Raw genomic sequence first — 19,095 nt, 5'->3', positions numbered from 1 at the left:
AGAGAGTAAATAAACTTGTGAGATTAATTGTTTTTGAGATGTTATATGTGATAAGCCAGTTACCATGGTTCATGATCCTGGTTCTCTAGGCAATAACCAAAAAAATTCAAAATGTTTGGATTTCATTTGAACATTTATAATTTATTCAATCCGAGGGAGTGCATTCTTAAGTTATTTGAAAAATGCTCTGTGGGGAATTTAACTACTTAAAATAATAAAATTAATATTTTGGATTAAGATGTTGAGAAGTTCTTTCTCTAGGCAAAGGCCTTAAAGGATGTGGGGAATTTCTATTTCAACATGACTCCATAGATTGCCTATAAGGCTCTTCATTAAGATTCTTGACTTGGTCTATGTAATTTGCACTTCCAGGTTATATATAATATTTAATTTCATTGGTATGAACCTTCCAATTTAAGAATGAAAGGCAATAATTCTCTTCCTGTACTGCTTAACTACTTAACTACTTCCTTCCCTTAGGAACCCAATCTTTTATCTCCATTGAAAACATAGATTTCCTATTTGGCAAAAGCTATTATCATTCCAAAATCTGGAAATGATGACAAATCTCAAATTAGTTTGTTGTTGATTTTTTAAAAATGCTGTTTGTCATCTTTGTAGTATTTCAGACCAAAACAGATTACATTTTCAAAGTAAAACTTTCAGGGGAAATGATACATTATAGTTTAGGAGAACTATAACTGCTTTTACACTGCAATTTAAGGGTTTATTTTACACTCTAGTGTTTATTCATGTTATGGCAGGTACAATTGAATTTCGAAATTTAAAACATGTAAAAGATGGTTTAGGATTAACACCTGTATCAACAGCTGTATCTTGATTGTCTGTTATACAGCAGGGTACATGGCCGTGCTGATGTCAACCGGGCGGCATGCGATGAGACTGTCAGTAGGCTTTCTCCAGGCAACAGCAAATGTCCCGTCTAAGAAGTTCAGAGTCTGCTTCCAATGCTCAAGCTGTCTAACATTTCCAAGGTTAAACAGTGTTAGAGTATTTAGTTTGGCAAATGGTCAAAATAAAGTAGAAATGTATTTGTAAGCGTCACAGAAATTGACATCCAGTCTTGATCTCCGTAAGAACCATATGTTTAGGTCAGAACTCTCCCTATATGAAATAATTTACACACATATCATATCACTATCTAAAATAATCTCTAAATACAATTCATTTTCAGAAACAGACAAGCAAGTTTTTTCCCATTATCAGTTATCAAAAATATAATGTTATGGTATTTCAAGCAAATGATACTCTAAAATCAGAATTTCACTGTTTTGAGAATGTACAACTAAATCAATCAAATATATGGTAGTACAACCATATTAGGAAGCCAATAATCAGAAAATACAATGGCAAGAAGAAAGTTTGATCCACAAAACTGTTTTCAGGCTTTAAGGTAAAATAGTTCCACAGTTTACAGATAAAACAAGGCAATGATAATGCATGCTTGTCTTGAGTAAGTATTTTGTGCAGAAGATGTAACACTTAGTTTGTAGACAACACGGTGTGCTTTTCACAGCAATACATAAGGAAAACAAGATTCCAAGAGATCCATTGTTAGAAATGGTGATTCCTGTACAATCATATCCAGTATCAAATAAACAGATTCTCTACTTCTTGTTGTAGTTTTATCTGTCTCTTGGCCATTTTCAGTAGACTGGAGGATGGAAGTGCAAGGAATTCTTTAAGTTAGTCTTCAACACTCCCTTTGTGAATTTTAAACAAAGCTGCCGTGATCTGGTTGATGGCTTTGGCCAAACAACATATATTGCTGTAGTGCCCTTATACAGCAGGGCTGTACTGGGACATCACATTGCAAAGAGACTGCTACAAAGACCATCAGGAGGCAAGCGATTTTATATTCTTCTTCTGGGCTAATGTTCTCTGATTTTTGTGAGGAAAGAGCTGCTACTAATGCAGGATCAACCTCACATGGCAATCCAGCAGCTGATGATAACTCATCCACATTCATGGCAGCCTTCCTGTCGGTTTCCCTTGGAATGTGATCCTTGAAATCTTCACTGCAGTTCACGAGGAAAGGAATGCGGCAGGACAAAACGTCTCTCAGTGTCGCTTGTGCCAATGACCGGAAGGATTAAATAACACCGATCACTGTCATCCTTTTCAAGACACTGTCAACAGAGGATAACCTTTAAAGAGTGCAGCCACCTGGTCTGGCTTGTCAAAGCTGGTCCTCATTTGTTTTAGCATATCAACATTCTCCACCACGAGTTCCTTAAGTTCAGCAACTTGTGAAGAAATATGCCACCATAAGACTCTCACTTAGGAACTTCATCCCATATGGGCCTAGGAGCTCTGATAATGACCTCATTTCTGATATGTCAGAATATTCCTCTGCACTGAATGTTAATTCATTTTCTGTGGGTAAATTCACAAATGCTTTCATTGTGGGAACATAAGCTATATGGCCATTGCTGACTTGTCTTAGCAAAGTTACCAAGTGCCAATTTGTATATAGACCTGTAATGGTTGGTTATCCATGACTGTCTAAACGTTGTGTTTCTTGAAGAAGAACATTATTAAACACTCTGCAGATCTCAATCTGCACACAGTGCTCTATGGACTGGAGTACAGTCACGTACACTTCTTACACTTGTTAGAAGCTCTGATGGCTTTGCAGTCCCCTGTGTAGCTTGATTATACATAGTCCTTCCAAGGATGCATTTAGTGAAGCATATTACCAGGTGAGAAGTCAAATACTCAAGAGGTGTGAAAGTGAGTTCCCAGACCACCATGTTTGGAACATAATTAATGGAGAAGCATAACTCCGAAAGTGCAGTGTGCAACTTATCAAGTTTGGGTTTTCCTCATGCTTTCAGCACCTGGTTTTCCCCTTTCCTGTCGGTCTGTTTTGTTTTTTTGTTTTTTTTTTTTACTTTTTATTCACTGCTTGACTGATAGTTTTGGCACAATGTTTAGGGAGTAACTGATCACTAAGAGTACACTGTTCTTGCAAATACAAGTGATGAGGCTTCAAGCTTGTTTGACTATTTCATCCAGGAACACATTATACAGGGAAAGTCTGCAATCTCCAATATGATGTTGCAGCTCATGAAGTGAGTGCAGAGGAGAGGAAATGCTATGGAGAATCTTGACTGAGAGGGTAACTCCAAGCACTGCTGAAACATCTTCTCAAAAGCATTACTGTAAAAGCAAAATATAGAGAGATCTGATGTTTGTCCCAACATCAGAAATCTACCATTTTCGTATGAAATACTGTGTTCATCATCTTTCCAAGTTCTCGGTGATCAGCAAGGCTAAGTGAAGCTTTGGGAACACTAGCATATGCCTGTTATCTGAAGCAATCTAATCTCATCCCTCTGAAGTCAAATACTTCCCCATCTATGACTTGTTTTACACTTAGAGAAGTCACCGTGTTAACAAAAGGTGACATGATGATTGATTCATCTTCACGGCAAACAGAGATTCTGCACGAGCTCATTGAGGGCAACAGCATCAAAGCCATGCATGTAGCACCTCTGCATTACAGGCCCATACTTCTTGACATGTGCTTTGAGCTCTTCCATGTAAAAATTCAGCCCAGCAATGTGCCTATCTATAAAGTCATCTGCACTCTTCTTTGGCATGTTATCTGCATGATGAAATAGCCAGATAATTTCATCAAGGACAAAAGATAATGCCGTGAAAACAAAAAGTGCCTTGAGACCAAGCAGACCAGGCTGATCAGAGAGGACAGTTGCCAGTTCTTACAGTACAGACCTTAAAAACTTGTTTATTTCTCTGTGCATTGAGCCAGCATGTGATATAACTGCCTCCTTGCATTCTCTTACGTTATTAATATATTTTTATAGCCCTGAATGCTTACAAATAAGTCTTCTGCAGCTTTTGGAATGTGGAAAACTTCATCCCAAAAGAGAGAGAATCAAGAGCTACCCGGAAGAGCTAGCTTCCAAAGGTTCAGTGCTGTAGCCTCTATATTTAGCATCCCATGGCACAGAATAAAGCCAAAGACAATCCATTTCTCCATTGCATCCAATGAGAGGTATTCACAAGGCATAGTGTCAGACTGGGCAGGGTTGAATATTGTGCTGGGTGCACTGATGAGATTCAACACTGTAACCTATACAGCATTAATGATATTGCTGTCCCAGATTGAAGAAAGGAAGGCAATCACTATGCACATGAAATGACCAATGGAGCAAGTGATCGAGAATATCCACACTTTGGTCAGATGATTGTGGACTATGAAAACCCTTTTAAAAAGATGATGGAAGAATTTGTACCCCATAACAAGTCAGTTTCAGATGCGCTAACTTCTCTTCAGACAGTGTATCCTAGATGGAATCTTTTAGCAGAGCAGTGAACCAATTTAAGATATTTTAAAGAAATGTGATGAAGTTTATTTTAACAGAATTAGATTCCTTACTAAATATAGGAAAAGAAATTGTTGATACATTATTTCACTGGAAACCACAAACTTCATATGTAACTGAGGCTGGGACTGACCCTGTGATCTTACAAGAACCTTGACAGCAAAAGGTTTTTGTTTGTTTGTGATTTAAGACAGTGTTTCTCTGGATTGCTTTGGAGCTTGTCTTGGAACTTCCTCTGTAGACCAGGCTGGCCTCTGCTTCCCAAGTGCTGGGATTCAAGGCACATGTCACCACTGGCCAGCAACAGCAAAAGTTTTAATGGACTAAATAAGAGACTTCACATAATTATAACAGTATGTGACTTTAGAAATTGGTAGATCTCTTAAACAAATTTTATAAGCCAAAGTTGATAAATTATTTATCCAAATAAGTAACTAATGATTTTATTTCTTCAATATGAAATTATATATGCCCTGATCAAATTACTTGTATGAGTATGCCAATTTTAGGATGAATATTTCCTTCTAAGGGTATTGATTTTTCTTATAAATTAATTATTTAAAATTGTGTTATTTCATAAGCATTGTATATTGCACATAATAAAATATTTTAAAGTCCTGAATATTATTGCTTCCATTCATTTTCCATCATATTATGAAGCATATATGGGAAGCAAATATGAGAGTACTCTATACTAAATGAAATCAGATAAAAATTCAGAAGGATGGGCACAATGTCCCATGGAGTGTAAGGATATTCATCACAAAAAGAACATAGGTAGAAAGAGATAAAAGTGTTTTCTAACAAATGCAACTTAAATTTCAAGTAATGTAACAAGAATTATTGCTTAAAGATAATGCAAAATAATTACAGTAAGTCACAAAAACTAAAAATTTCACTTCAATAATCTATCAAGAAAGAAATGGGTATATATATATATATATATGTATATATATATAGAGAGAGAGAGAACACTATATTTTCTGATAAGAATAACAGTAGTGTTAGATTTTGTTTCTATATTTAAATTTTTAAAAACTACATCATTTCACCCATCCTTTCTAATCTCACCAGCCTCTATCAGCTCCTACCCACTTGCTCTTTCTTAAATTCATGACCTCTGGCCTTTTTTCTTTAATTATTGTTGCTTACAAAGGTATGTGAATGCATGCACACATGTGTGTATTGTGTGTGTATTTATTTATTTACTTATTTATTTGTTGGTTTTTCGAAACAGGTTTTCTCTGTATAACAGCCTTGGCTGTTCTGGAGCTCATTCTGTAGACCAGGCTTGCCTTCAATCTCAGAAATCCTCTGCCTCTGGAGACCTGTGTTCCTAGATTAATAGTCCCCTCTCTCCAAAAGAATTCGATTGGTGCTAGGTTGAGTGGATAGATGAAATGGAATATTTTATTGGCTTTTGGATATACACAGGGCAAGGTGCTTCAGATTTGTCAAGTGAGATACTGAGGCTGGGATAACTTTCCTTGTATACTATCTTTCAACAGCATTAATTTAGAAGAAAACACAGAGCCAAATCAACCAGGAATCTGTCCCAACTTCATTATACCATGATCTCAGATGCTATAATGGAAAAAATGTTTCTCAATTAAGGAATATTGCTTTACCACATGTGTCAAGTTTTTCTTCTACAAGTTCATAATACACCAATCAAATAATATATAAATAGAGATCCGAAATATAAAGAAAATTCAGATGGCCAAACATACTAAAAAGAACTTATTAAATGGTATAATCATCACATGGAGATATTGAAAAGTTGTATAGAAAATTCATGCATATATATGGAATCTAGAGAAAATGAAAATAATTAAAATAATAGAATCAGAGAAAAAGAAATAACAAATTTTAAAGAAAATTTAAAATTTAGGGAGAGGTTAGAAAAAAATCAATGAACTAGAAAATCGGTTGAAATAAAGGTGGTTACATTTATCACAAAGAAAAATGTGTTTCTGTAAGTGGTAAGTGGGTCAGTAATTGCAAGTCCAGCATTCAGGAGACTGAAGCAGGTGAGCCATAAAATTTAGGCTGGACTAAGATATGTAGTAAATCCCTGAGAGGGTTAGAGAGGAGACCATAGCTAGGAACATGGAGATAAAGAAAGAGAAGAAGAGAGGAACGGAGGGAGGGAGGGAGGGAGGGAAGGAGAGAGGGAGTGAGGGAGGGAGGGACGGGGCAGAAAAATATGAGAATAGTAACAAAAAGAATGTTTCAAAATAGTATTTACAGAAAACAGCAAAGTGTGCTTCTGTGAGTGTATGTGTTCACATGTGAATGGAATCCCATGCTAATAACTGACAGTAAGGAAGCAGTCTTCAGTCCTCTTCAAGCAGAGGTAATGTAATAACAAAACAAAAGCTACACATTCAGTATAAATGGTGATACCAAATATGAGTTAACTTAGTACAGATATTTTATGAAATAACTGTTTCTCTTGGAACCTATAATTAAGCTACATTAAAATATCCAGGGAAGTACTGATGAATTGGAAAGAAAATAAACATGAGTAATATTATCTAAGGTTTTTACAACCCATGACAATTGTATTCTAACACCAGAAGGGAGGAAATGGGGAAATATAATACTAAAAATGAAAAAAGTGAAAGCTGAAACAAAGCAAAAGCTAAATTGTCCCAAGAAAACTGATAGACTTAAACTTAATTATGTCTGCCATGAGGAATGCATCTCTGTGTGGCAAACCACTTGGTCTGTGGCATTCTCCCATGATCACCTCGCTAAAATCTATTACAGTGAAAAGGATAACTATTAGGAAATGATACTTCAAGGGATATTATTTATATTAGTGATAAATAGTCAATGTTAGTGTGTTGCCCCCTTCCCCCTTGGGGGTCTACTGACCAGCTTGTGACTAGTAGCTTCTAGCAAAACACCTCTTTTCCCCTCCTCCCAGTAAGATCTGCATGCAAGTTGCTGTTTTCTGTCCATCCTTATTGTCTAAATGCTAATTCCTGTTTTGGGCCCATCCTTTGCCGGAGGACCCTGGGAACATAGGCTTCTGACCTTGGTGGTTTGCCCTGGGAACATAGGAAAAATAGATGGTGAAACTGTTAAGAATATTCCCTGCTCTTGTAAAAACCAAAGTTTGGTTCCTGGCACTCAACATCAGGTGGTTACAACCACCTGTTCCTGCAGCTCCAAGGGGATGTGTTGCCTTTGGTCTGTGCAGATATCTGCACTCCCTTTCAGATACCACACCACATTCACATATGCACATGACCGTAATAGTAAGATATGTGTTCAAAGAGGTAATTGTAATGGAGCTAAGGATGGGATGTGGCTCAGTGACAGAGTACATCTATAACACATAAAGGACTAGGGTTGATAACCACCAGCACAGAAACAAACCAAACGCATAAAAGACAATATTTTCTAACCTTCAAACAAATCTAACATCTGCTATGAAAAACCTATGCTTCTATTACACTCAAGCAAATATCCTAAGACAAGTTTATAGAACTGATATCAATTACATGAAATTTTCAAATAATTTGAAACAGCTTTGTTGGGTGATAACTTGGTGCATGGGATTTAAAGCTACAAGGGAGAATATAAGAACAGTGGAAATTTTAAAATAATACTGTAAGAGCAGATAGTTGGCAAGCATTTGTTTAAAACCTTAGGATGAAGAACAAAAGAGTGAGTCTTAGCCGTGTGGTTGGACTACTTTCCAGATTGGCCTGACTTGTGCAGCAGTGGAATAAAGAAAAGACAAACACAGACACACGTATACAACAGCTGAGATAGGATGGACTGCATTTTATGGTGGAGAATCCACAGCATTCCCGAATCTCAGTATATTATCTTACATAACTGAACAGGGAGGGAGAGTTATTGCATAGAGTTGAACAAAGAGGCAGGATTATGATATGCAGATGAACAAGAAGGCATGGTTATTGTATACACCAGAGTAAGGAAGAAGGCTTAGCTAATCTCAGTAGTGACAGTCTCTGGACTTGCAGTCTTCAGGCTGTAAATACACTGTGGGAGAAAGCTATAGCACATGTTTTCCTCATGCACTATCAACATCTACACATGAAGCAGAAGGCAGCTTTGCTATTCCTCTGAACACCTCCAAGAGAAGCATTTGCCATTTCCATGGAGATGAGACACTAAGAATCCTTGACAAGGCTGTGCCCATATCTCACACTGAACATTCACTTAGGACTTCACTTACTCCTCACAAGTCAGAGTGTATCCCATCATCTTTTCTTTTCTTATTTTTAATAATGAATTTTTTATTTGTTATTTAAATTAGAAACAAGCTTGCTTCATATGTCAATCCCACCTCCCTTTTTCTACCCTCCTCCCCCAACACCACCCAACACCTCCAACGCCCCACCCAAACTCTACTCTGCTCTCCAAGGAGGGTGAGGCCCTCCGTGGGGGATCTTCAAAGTCCATCATATCATCCCGGGCAAGGCCTAAGTCCTCCCCCATGTGTCCAGGCTGAGAGAGCATCCCTCCATGTAGAAAGGGCTCCCAAAGTCCATTTCGGATGCCAGGCATAAATACTGATCTACTAGCCAAGGCTCCTTAGATTGCCCAGGCCTCCTCACTAACATCCAATTTAGGGGGTCTGGATAAGACCCATGCTGGTCTCTCACCATCAGTCTGGGGCCCACGAACTCCCATTTGCTCAGGTCAGCTGTTTCTGTGGGTTTCATCAGCCTGTTCTTGACCCCTTTGCTCATCACTCCTCCTTCTCTGCAAATGGGTTCCAGGAGTTCAGTTCAGTGTTTAGCTGTGGGGGGTCTGCTTATGCTTCCTTCAGCCACAAGATGAAGGATCTAGCATGGCAAATAAGGTAGCTGTCAATCTCATTATAGAGGAACGGCATTTAGTGGTGGTGCTTGCCTTTATTTCCAGCACTTAGGAGGCAGACACAGGTTGATCTTAGTGAGTTCAAGACTAGCCTGGTCTATAGAGCAAGTTCCAGGAGAGGCTCCAAAGCTACACAGAGAAACCCTGTCCCAAAAAACAAACAAACAAACAAACAAGCAAAAGAGTGTTGGATGCCAGTTCCAGGACAGGATCCATACGCTTTTCTTAGTGACATTCTTTCCTCAGCTGTAAGGAATACATTGATGCATTGACAAGTGCATCCATAATATGAGAAAGTGTATACAGAACTCAAATGGGTTGGAGATGGCCTCAAAGTACACTTTTACAATGTTCTTAACATGCAGACAAAAAGAGTCAAATAAATAACATCCACTAATTGAGAAAGTAAAATATAGAAAAAGGGTAGCTATGACTGACTAGTTTATATAAGAAGGTACTTGAAGACAACAATTGCCATATTTTAAAAGAAAACCACGAAGGCGTCACAGATAGAAAAAAAAAGCCAATTCAATGGAGGAATGACTTTATGAAATTCAATGGAAATCAGTAGCTAGAAAGTTAAAAAAAACTAAAAAAAAGTGTATATTTGTAGTTCTGCCACCAAAAGACAAAGATTTTGGAGATTAAATCACAGAAAGTCACTAGGGAACTGTGAGTGCCACACATCTTTCAGAATAGCTGTGTGGTGCTTACAGATTGCCTGGAACAGATTTTCATATCCATTGAAAAGTACTTACTTGAAGTTCAGAAATTGTTTTCCTGTATTAAATCCTGGGGACTTCTTTACTGGTGTTATTCGAGTTGAAGGAAAATTAATTTGAACAAATTCAATTGAAATGCAGGTGAATGCTTGATATTAGATATTTATTTCAAATATTTTATTAAATCAAAAATGACTACTTTAGTTTAAAAATAGGTTGAAAACAGTACTGTGACATTTTAATAGCAAACCAAAAAACAAATGCTGATCTGAAAAGAATACTTTTAATTTAATCTTATTAAATTCTATATACTAAAAATAAATTTTTACTACAACCTATTTTTGGAATGATTACTTAAGCTCAAGACTATGTACTCCTGAAATAAATAATGACTTAAGAAGAAAATATGGTAAATTGAATTCCCAAATATGTAGAATAAAACCTGAGCATAAAAATAATAAAGTCATATTTTAACCATTTTTAAATAAATTAAAAACCCAAACCTTTTTATTGCGAATATTCATAAAGTTTTTGGTATTCTGTCTCTACAGTCCTCTTGCTTTCTCTTTCACAATGATTCCCTTTAGGACCTGGAGTGTAAATATGTCTATTGTGGCTGGGCTCCCCACTATCTGTTGATTTCTTCATTGTGTCTACTTGCAGTTTTCTGTGATGGTTTCCATTTGCTCTAAAGAGAGGTTTCTTCGCTGAGACATGATAGTTACATTTCCGTTGGGTATGATGACAAGCTTTAGGAGTTATGCTTGTCTATCATAGTAGCAGTAGAAGATTATTGTGTAAGATATATGACCTCTCTAGCCTTGGGAAGCTGGCTAGATTCCTATTACCAGGAATGATCTTCCTCTTGAAGAGTGAACCTTAAATTATTACACAGCTGTTAGCTACTACCAACATGTAAAATAATCTCTCCAATAATGTCTGAATAAACAAGATCAGAACAAATGGCAATATAAATGTACATGCTTAATGAGGGTGGGGAAACATTTTGCAGGGTCTCATCCCTATGGGGAAGGAGAATTAGACTCTTCCAGTAATTATCCCCATTTTGAGTAATCAAATACAAAAGCACCAGTCCTGAAACTGAACAGAGACAAAATCAAAAACAGTGGAATCAGATAGTAGTCATGTATTTGTTCATTCATATTCACACATACGTGCAACAGTAATAATCAAAGAGAAGGAATCTATTAATTGAGACTGGGGTGGATATAGTAGAGGTTGAAGGAAGAAAACCAGGGAGGGACTGGAGCGAGGAAAATGATGGGGGAATGATGTAATTCTATGCTATATTAAATATATTTTAAATAACAAGAAAAGAAAAGTATTTCTAAAATTGTGCTTAAAATTTACTACCAGTCTATGTGTAAAGCAGAGGGGGGTTAAGGGGAGATTGGAGGAGTGGAGGGAGGGAAAACTGTTTTTGGAATGTACTGTATTAGAGAAGAATCTATTTTCAATAAAGAAACAAAAAATAGACAAAGAAGAATGGCTACTGAGATAGATAAAAATTAAAAAGGAAAAATCCACTTTATCAATTTTTCATAAAAATCCTTAAAATCCTATCAAACATATCATCAATCATTTCATATTCAATAAGCAATCTATCCACTTGGATAATATGCATAAAACTCTCAAAAACACTTTAGATTTAGTATGCGATATCATCTGTATCACCACTGTTTTGATTTAGAAATATGAGGGAGGTTTATATTTAATACATATCAAATTGCTCCTAATTCTCAAGAGCAAAACAAGAAAAGGATATATTTTTCAAATTCCCATTTACTTCATAAAAAAAAAAGCTTGCTTCCAGGACCCACCCATCAGTGTTCCCAGCTCCAGGTGATTTTGGGTCCCCCTGGCCCATCCCCGCCCACCCATCACCCACACCCTCAATCTCCCGGGGGGCCCACTCCTGGCATCTAGAGGACCTGCCCACACAGAAAGGGCATTAGTCCTTCCAGACCCCAAACTCCAGCGACCCCAGCTTCAGGTGAGCTTGGGTCTCCCTGGGGACACTCTCCTATCCCCCACCTATCACCCATCCTCTCAATCTTCCCAGGACCTGCTCCTGGCATTCAGAGGACCCGCCCACACTGGAAAGGCATTAGTACTTCCAGGCCCCAACATCTGGTGACCCCAGCTTCAGGTGGGCTTGGGTCCCCCTGGGACCAACCTGCCCCCACCTATCACCCACTCCCTCAACCTTCCAGGGCCCCACTCCTGGCACACAGAGGACCCACCCACACAGGAAATATACCAGTCTTTCCAGACCCTACCCTCCAGCGCCCCCAGCTTCAGGTGAGCTTGGGTCCCCCTGGGACCACTCTCCTGTCTATCTCCCACTCCCTCAATCTTCCAGGGCTGCTCCTGGCAGTCAGAGGGGACCTTCCCACACAGGAAAGGCATTATTCCTTCCAGAACCCATCTTCCAGTGTCCCCAGCTTCAGCTTCAGGAAAGGAGACTAGTGGAGACAGAAAGACCCCACCTGCACCCACTGGAGAAAGAGATGGGAAGAAGACAGAATAAGAGCTCACTCAGCAATAGAAAGACCAATATGACTCCACCAGAATCTAGAGACCCAATGCCGGCAAGACATGAAAAGCACTGCATAGACGAAGCAGAAGAGACAGACCTTAAAAATTATTTTATGAAGATGATAGAGACCCTCAAAGAGGAAACAAGGAAATCCCTTAAAGAAATAGAAGAAAAAACAAACAAAAAATACATGAAATGGGGGAAAAGGGGCCCAAAAATTTCAAGAAATAAACAAATCTCTCAAAGAATCTAAAGAGTTCCAAGAAAAAACAACCAAACAAATGAAGGAAACAACTCAAACAGTTGAAAGATTGAAAGCTGAAATAGAAACAATAAAGAAAACACAGAACGAGGGGATGCTGGAAATAGAAAAGCTGGGTAAATGATCAGGAACTACAGATGCAAGTATCACCAATATAATACAAAAAATACAAGACAGAATCTCAGGTGTTGAAGACCCATTAGAGGATATACAGTCATCAACCAAAGAAAATCTCAAAACCAACAAATCCCTAACATATAATATCCAGAAAATATGGGACACCATGAAGAAGCCAAACATGAGAATAATAGATATAGAAGATAAAGAAGTACAGCTCAAAGGTACAGAAAACTTATTTAACAAAATCATAGAAGAAAACTTCCCTACCCTAAAGAAGGATATTCCTATGAAAATACAAGAATCTTACAGAACGCCCAATAGGCTGGACCAGAAAAAGAAGTCACCTCACATGAGAGATGCACTCTTACCCTGAACTCTTGGAGGAGTATCTAGGCCCTGCCCTGGATGAAATGACAGACTATGGACACAACCATGGAGGGACTCACCATCTCTGGGGAGATGAGAGTATATTGGGGGGGGTTGGTGGAGGGCATGGAAGGAGGGGGGGAAATGGAGAGGGACCTGGAATTGACATGTGAAGCAACCTTGTTTCTAATTTAAATTTAAATTTAAAAATAAAAATATATTTGAAAAACCACTCAAATATCATTCGCAAACATTAAAAAAAAGTCACCCCGCCACATAATAATCAAAACATCAAACCTACAGAATAAAGAGAAAATATTAAGAGCAGCTAAAGAAAAAGGCCAAGTAACATATAAAGGGGAGACCTTCTCAATGGAAACAATGAAAGCTAGAATCCTGGACAGATGTCCTAAAAACACTATGGGAACAAAGATGCCAGCCCAGACTACTATATCCAGCAAAGCTTTCAATTACCATAGATGGAGAAAACAAGATGTTCTATGACAAAGCCAGATTTAAACAATACGTATTCATGAATCCAGCTCTACAGAAAGTGCTGGAAGGAAAACCTAGACCCAACGAAGATATTACACTCAAAAAGACATAGGCAAAAGATAATCCCACTTTACCAAACACCAAAAGAAAAAAGGAGGAGAACCTAGACACAATAACACCACTACCAATAAATCAAGCACAAGCAAGAATCATCAATCAATGGTCATTAATATCCCTCAATGTCAATGGTCTCAACTTGACTACAAAATGACACAGACTAGCAGAATGGATACGAAGACAGAACTCACCCTTCTGCTGCATACAAGAAACCCATCTCAATGTCAACCTCAGAGTAAAGGGCTGGGAAAAGATTTTCCAATCAAACGGACCCAAGAAACAAGAGGGTGTAGCAAGCCTAATATCTAACAAACTAGACTTCAAATTAAAATCAATCAAAAGAGATGAAGAAGGACATTTCATATTCATCAAATAAAAGTCCATCAAGTTGAATTCTCAATTTTGAACATCTATGCCCCAAATACAAAGGCACCCACATTCGTGAAAGAAACATTACTAAAGCTCAAATCGCGCATAAAATCTCACACACTAGTAGTAGGAGACTTCAACACTCCGCTCTCACCACTAGATAGAGCGTCCAGACAGGAACAAAAGAACTTATAGAAGTCATTACCCAACTGGGTTTAACAGACATCTAAAAAACATTCCACCCAAATACAAAGGGATATACCTTCTTCTCAGCGCCACATGGAACCGTCTCTAAAATTGACCACATAAGAGGAAACATAGCAAACCTCCACAGATACAAAAAAATTGGAATAACCCCTTGCATCTTATCAGACCGCCATGCATTAAAATTAGAATTCAACAATAACACAAATCGCAGAAATCCTAAAAACTCATGGAAATTGAACAATGCACAATTGCACCATCCCTGGGTAAAGGAAGAAATAATAAAAGAATTTAAAGACTTCCTGGAATGCAATGAGAATGAAGATACAACATAACCACACTTATGGGACACTGTGAAAGCAGTGCTGAGAGGAAAGTTCATAGCACTAAGTGCCCACATGAAGAAACTGGAGAACAGTCATACTAGAGAATTAATAGCACAGCTGAATGCTCTAGAACAAAAAGAAGCAAATTCACCCAGGAGGAACAGACACCAGGAAATAATCAAATTGAGGGCTGAAATCAATCAAGTAGAAACCAGGAAAACATTGAGAAGAATCAATGAAACAAAGAGTTGGTTCTTTGAGAAAATCAACAAAATACACAAACCTGTGTCCAAATTAACCAAAAGACAGAGAGAGAGCATGCTAATTAACAAAATCAGAAATGAAAAGGGGGACATAACAACGGACGCTGAGGAAATCCAGAGAATCATCAGGGCATACTTTGAAAATCTGTACTCCACAAAATTTGAAAATTTAAAGGAAATGGACAATTTCCTGGATAGATATCACTTGCCAGAACTAAATCAAGAGCAGATAAACAATCTAAACAAACCTATAAACCTTAATGAAATAGAAGTAGTCATCGAAAGTCTCCCAACCAAAAAAACCCAGGCCCAGATGGCTTCAGTGCAAAATTCTACCAGAAATTCAAAGAAGAGCTAATTTCAATACTCCTCAAAGTATTCCACACAATAGAACTGGGAGGCTCACTGCCAAACTCTTTTTATGAGGCTACAATTACCTTGATAACCAAGCCACACAGAGACACAACTAAGAAAGAGAACTATAGACCAATTTCCCTCAAGAACATCGATAAAAAGGCACCCTCCCTGGTAAAATGAGGGGATATTGGAGGGGTTGGTGGGAGGGCACGGGAGGAGGGGAGGGAAAGGGACCTGGAATTGACATGTGAAGCAACCTTGTTTCTAATTTAAATTTAAAAATAAAATATAAGAAAAAAGATTATGAAGTTTGATGCTGCTAAAAGTAACAAAAATTGGTAGCATTTGTACATAGATCATATAATTATAAATTACTTTAAGGAAGTGAACAAAATGCATCAAAATACTTTTCAAGCTCTCATTATTTTGTAACTATTCCAAACAATAATAAAATGGCTAAAGAAACAAAAAATAGTGGGAATTAAATTAACGGAAAGAAGGATTTAGAAGGAAGAAAGTGAAAGAGAAAGTTTAATAACACTACAGTCTCAAAAATAAAAAGGAAAAAAGGTAGTTATGTATATATAGTAGGTATATACATACATATATATTATATACATACATACACATAACATGTAATTTCAAAAAAATGACAAAAATAATATAGAATATAAAGTCCCAACAGAATATCAGATACTTTATCAATCAATTTCAAAAAAAGTTTTTATTAAGGATATAGAACTGAAAAAATTAGATACTGGGAAAATTGTATATTAACATAAAAATAAAACAATTTTGACAACTGTCTAATGCCACAGAAAAATGTGTTTAATGTTATAGTTTTCAAAATTACTGGACAGCAGGACACAGTAAACATTTTCTTTTATTTCATTATAAAAAATTAGAGCATCTGACAAGACTTCTGTTCTCTGAAACAATTAATGGTATAAATTAGTTATTTGTGTTATTAAATATAAGATATTGTTAGAAATTCTTATTGTGTACATGATTTGAATTCCACCATATAACCTTACTGTTCAGCTCATGGCTTATTAATTTAGACATTATTCAAAAACATATGGAAACTCTCAGAATCAAAGCTTTTCTTCTAAATTGTGGCCATAACAACAACTACGTCAGAAAGTTTCTAGATAAAAACTAAAAAAAGACACATATTATCACTTTGACTATTTTTACAGTAAATAAGCCAATGGGTAGATTATACATAGATAGATGATAGATAGATAGATAGATAAATAGATGGTATAGCTATAAATCTCCATGAATCAGCTTGTTTATTAATAAAAGAACAACAATAGTCAGAAACATATACTGCTTCTCTCAAAACAGTAGAAAAATTAATGTTAAATGCAGATGGTGGTAGCTATGCCACAGTCATTAAGCCCAGAAGTCACTGAAGGATTCACAATAAATTGGTATATCTTACCAAGCTTCAATCAGACAATTACCCTCACATCTCATATGTTCTATTATGATCCATCATTACTCTATCAACTTATATCCTTTCATATAGACATGAATTCTTGACTTCAATGCTATTAATGTTGTAGTTACTGGATAGAGAATTTGAAAGTTTTTGCCTGATTTCCTGTGATAATTCCCCTACTGGTTCTTAAATTATTGGTTGATACAATCTCAAAAAAATCCATGATAAAAGTGGTGTAAAATTCAAATCCGATACTAAGAAATCTACATTGGTATCTACACTGGCGATACATAATAAGATGACCTGGTGCGTTACAGGCTAAACAAACAATTGCTCATGATGCTCTTAGCCTTTCTGGAGGTCTGTATTAACCATAGCTTCATGGCATGTCACATGCCTGTTCTTAAACTGTTGACCACGTTCCTACCTAAAATAGCCACAAGGAGGAAGATCTGTCTCCAACTTTCCTTACATAGTTGCTGTCAGGACTACTCAGTCCTGACCGTCCTGACCGTCCTGACCGTAGTATGACCATGCCAACTGGAAGATCACCTCTCTTGAGGAATCAATCAAAAACTTGATGTGACAGAGAATGTCAGAGACTGTTGGGGTAGGCAAGGAGTCACGGAATTGGTGGAAGCACAAGTTCTCAAGAAGTCAGCTGAAACTTTCAAACACTAACATTTGGATGGCAATTTACAGCATTCAGTTTAAAATGAACTAGAAGAACACCTGTGGTTGGGGGTATAGGCTGCCCACAAAACTAAAAGGCATGTTGACAGCAATAGATGCTGTCATTGTTCATTCTTGAACCAAAGGACACAACAGCTAAAAGGCAAACTTTGGATCATAAACTCATTATTTTTCTCCTGACTCAAATACTCATCTAGAATTTTGTTCCGTACCATGTAGTATTTAAATGATTATAGGGCTCAAACCAACCATAAGAATTTAAGATTAATTATTGCTTCCTTTGTTGATTAAATAAGAAAGAGCAGCTTTCATGCCCTAGGTTCTTGTCTCGGGCAGGATTCAGCCTCGGTGGACAGAGAATCTATAAAAGTAATTTCTCACTCTTGGTTCACCTCCACCCTACCGATCAAATCCCTATGTTCATGAATGATTGCTCCTTATTTCTAGAAAAATTTCTTCCCATGAAGTCTGATTTAACTAAAATTTCCTTTGCAGCCCTCCTGTGTCTGAGAAGGTTCTATAGGGAAGTTTTGACTTACTTCAAGAACTGAAGCTCCAGCATTCTTTCTGATTACACTGGAGCCACAGATGTCTGAGGGCTTAATCTTAGAAATAGCATTTTTATCACTTGAACAAAATTGAAAGTATCCCTGAGGGCATAGATACTAGTAGCAGGGTCATTGGTAGCCACTGGATAAGGTGCATGGCATAGTACACTATCTCTTTTAGTGGACTCTGTCTCTTGGAATGCTCACCTTTGAGTCACCTGGGGAACTGGGAATGTATAAGACAAAAGAAGAATGCAAAAATCACAAACTTTTTAAAAATACATTGAAGCTTTTTTAAAAGGCTAATAGGAAGAAAGAGGAGACATTCTGGTAATTGTTAAGAAATAAAAGTAAAAACAGGTTTTGGAAATGCTCCATATTTTAAAACTGCACAGAATGTGTATAAGTTTCCAGGAAACAACATACTGAAAAAATTGATAGTAATGCCCCTGAAAACATTATGATACTTCATTAAAAAGTAGGATGCACATGACAAAGATTCATCACGAGTTCATAAAAGGCAGTTGGAGCAAACCTATTGATTTTCCTTTCAAACTTGTAGGTCATTTATGATACCTTTATTTCAGAAAACCATGCTTGCAGAATATTTCTGCTTCCTGCTATTCCTCCTTTTCTCTCCCTCCTCCTCAACTTACTCCTTTTGTTTCTCCCCCTTTCTCTTCATCTTCCTGTTTTTCCTCTACTCTTCATTCATTCCCTCTATCTATCTTTCTATCTATCTATAATATCTATATATATACACATATATATATGCATCTTTCAGGTTTTTCTAGACAGGGTTTCTCTGTGACTTTGAAGGCTGTCTTGGAACAAGCTCTTGTAGTTAGGCTGGTCTCGAACTCACAAAGATCCACCTGCCTCTGACTCCCAAGTTCTGGTATTAAAGCCATACGCCACCACAACCAGCCTCTTCATTTTGTTCTTACATGATTTTATCATGGACTATGATATTAATAATTCCTAATTTGTATTATTCGTTATGAAAATAC

At 37.2% G+C, this 19,095-nt stretch overlaps 1 pseudogene; it reads right to left on the bottom strand.

Annotated features, from left to right (window-relative positions):
• Positions 1 to 1,432: 1,432 nt before the first annotated feature.
• On the bottom strand, positions 1,433 to 17,379 carry LOC101836295 (annotated as a pseudogene).
• Between the last annotated feature and the right edge of the window lie 1,716 nt (positions 17,380 to 19,095).

The sequence above is a fragment of the Mesocricetus auratus genome, unplaced genomic scaffold (assembly GCF_017639785.1).
Source record: "Mesocricetus auratus isolate SY011 unplaced genomic scaffold, BCM_Maur_2.0 Super-Scaffold_100009, whole genome shotgun sequence".
Lineage (NCBI taxonomy): Eukaryota > Metazoa > Chordata > Mammalia > Rodentia > Cricetidae > Mesocricetus > Mesocricetus auratus.
This window is presented reverse-complemented; position numbering and strand designations above follow the sequence as displayed.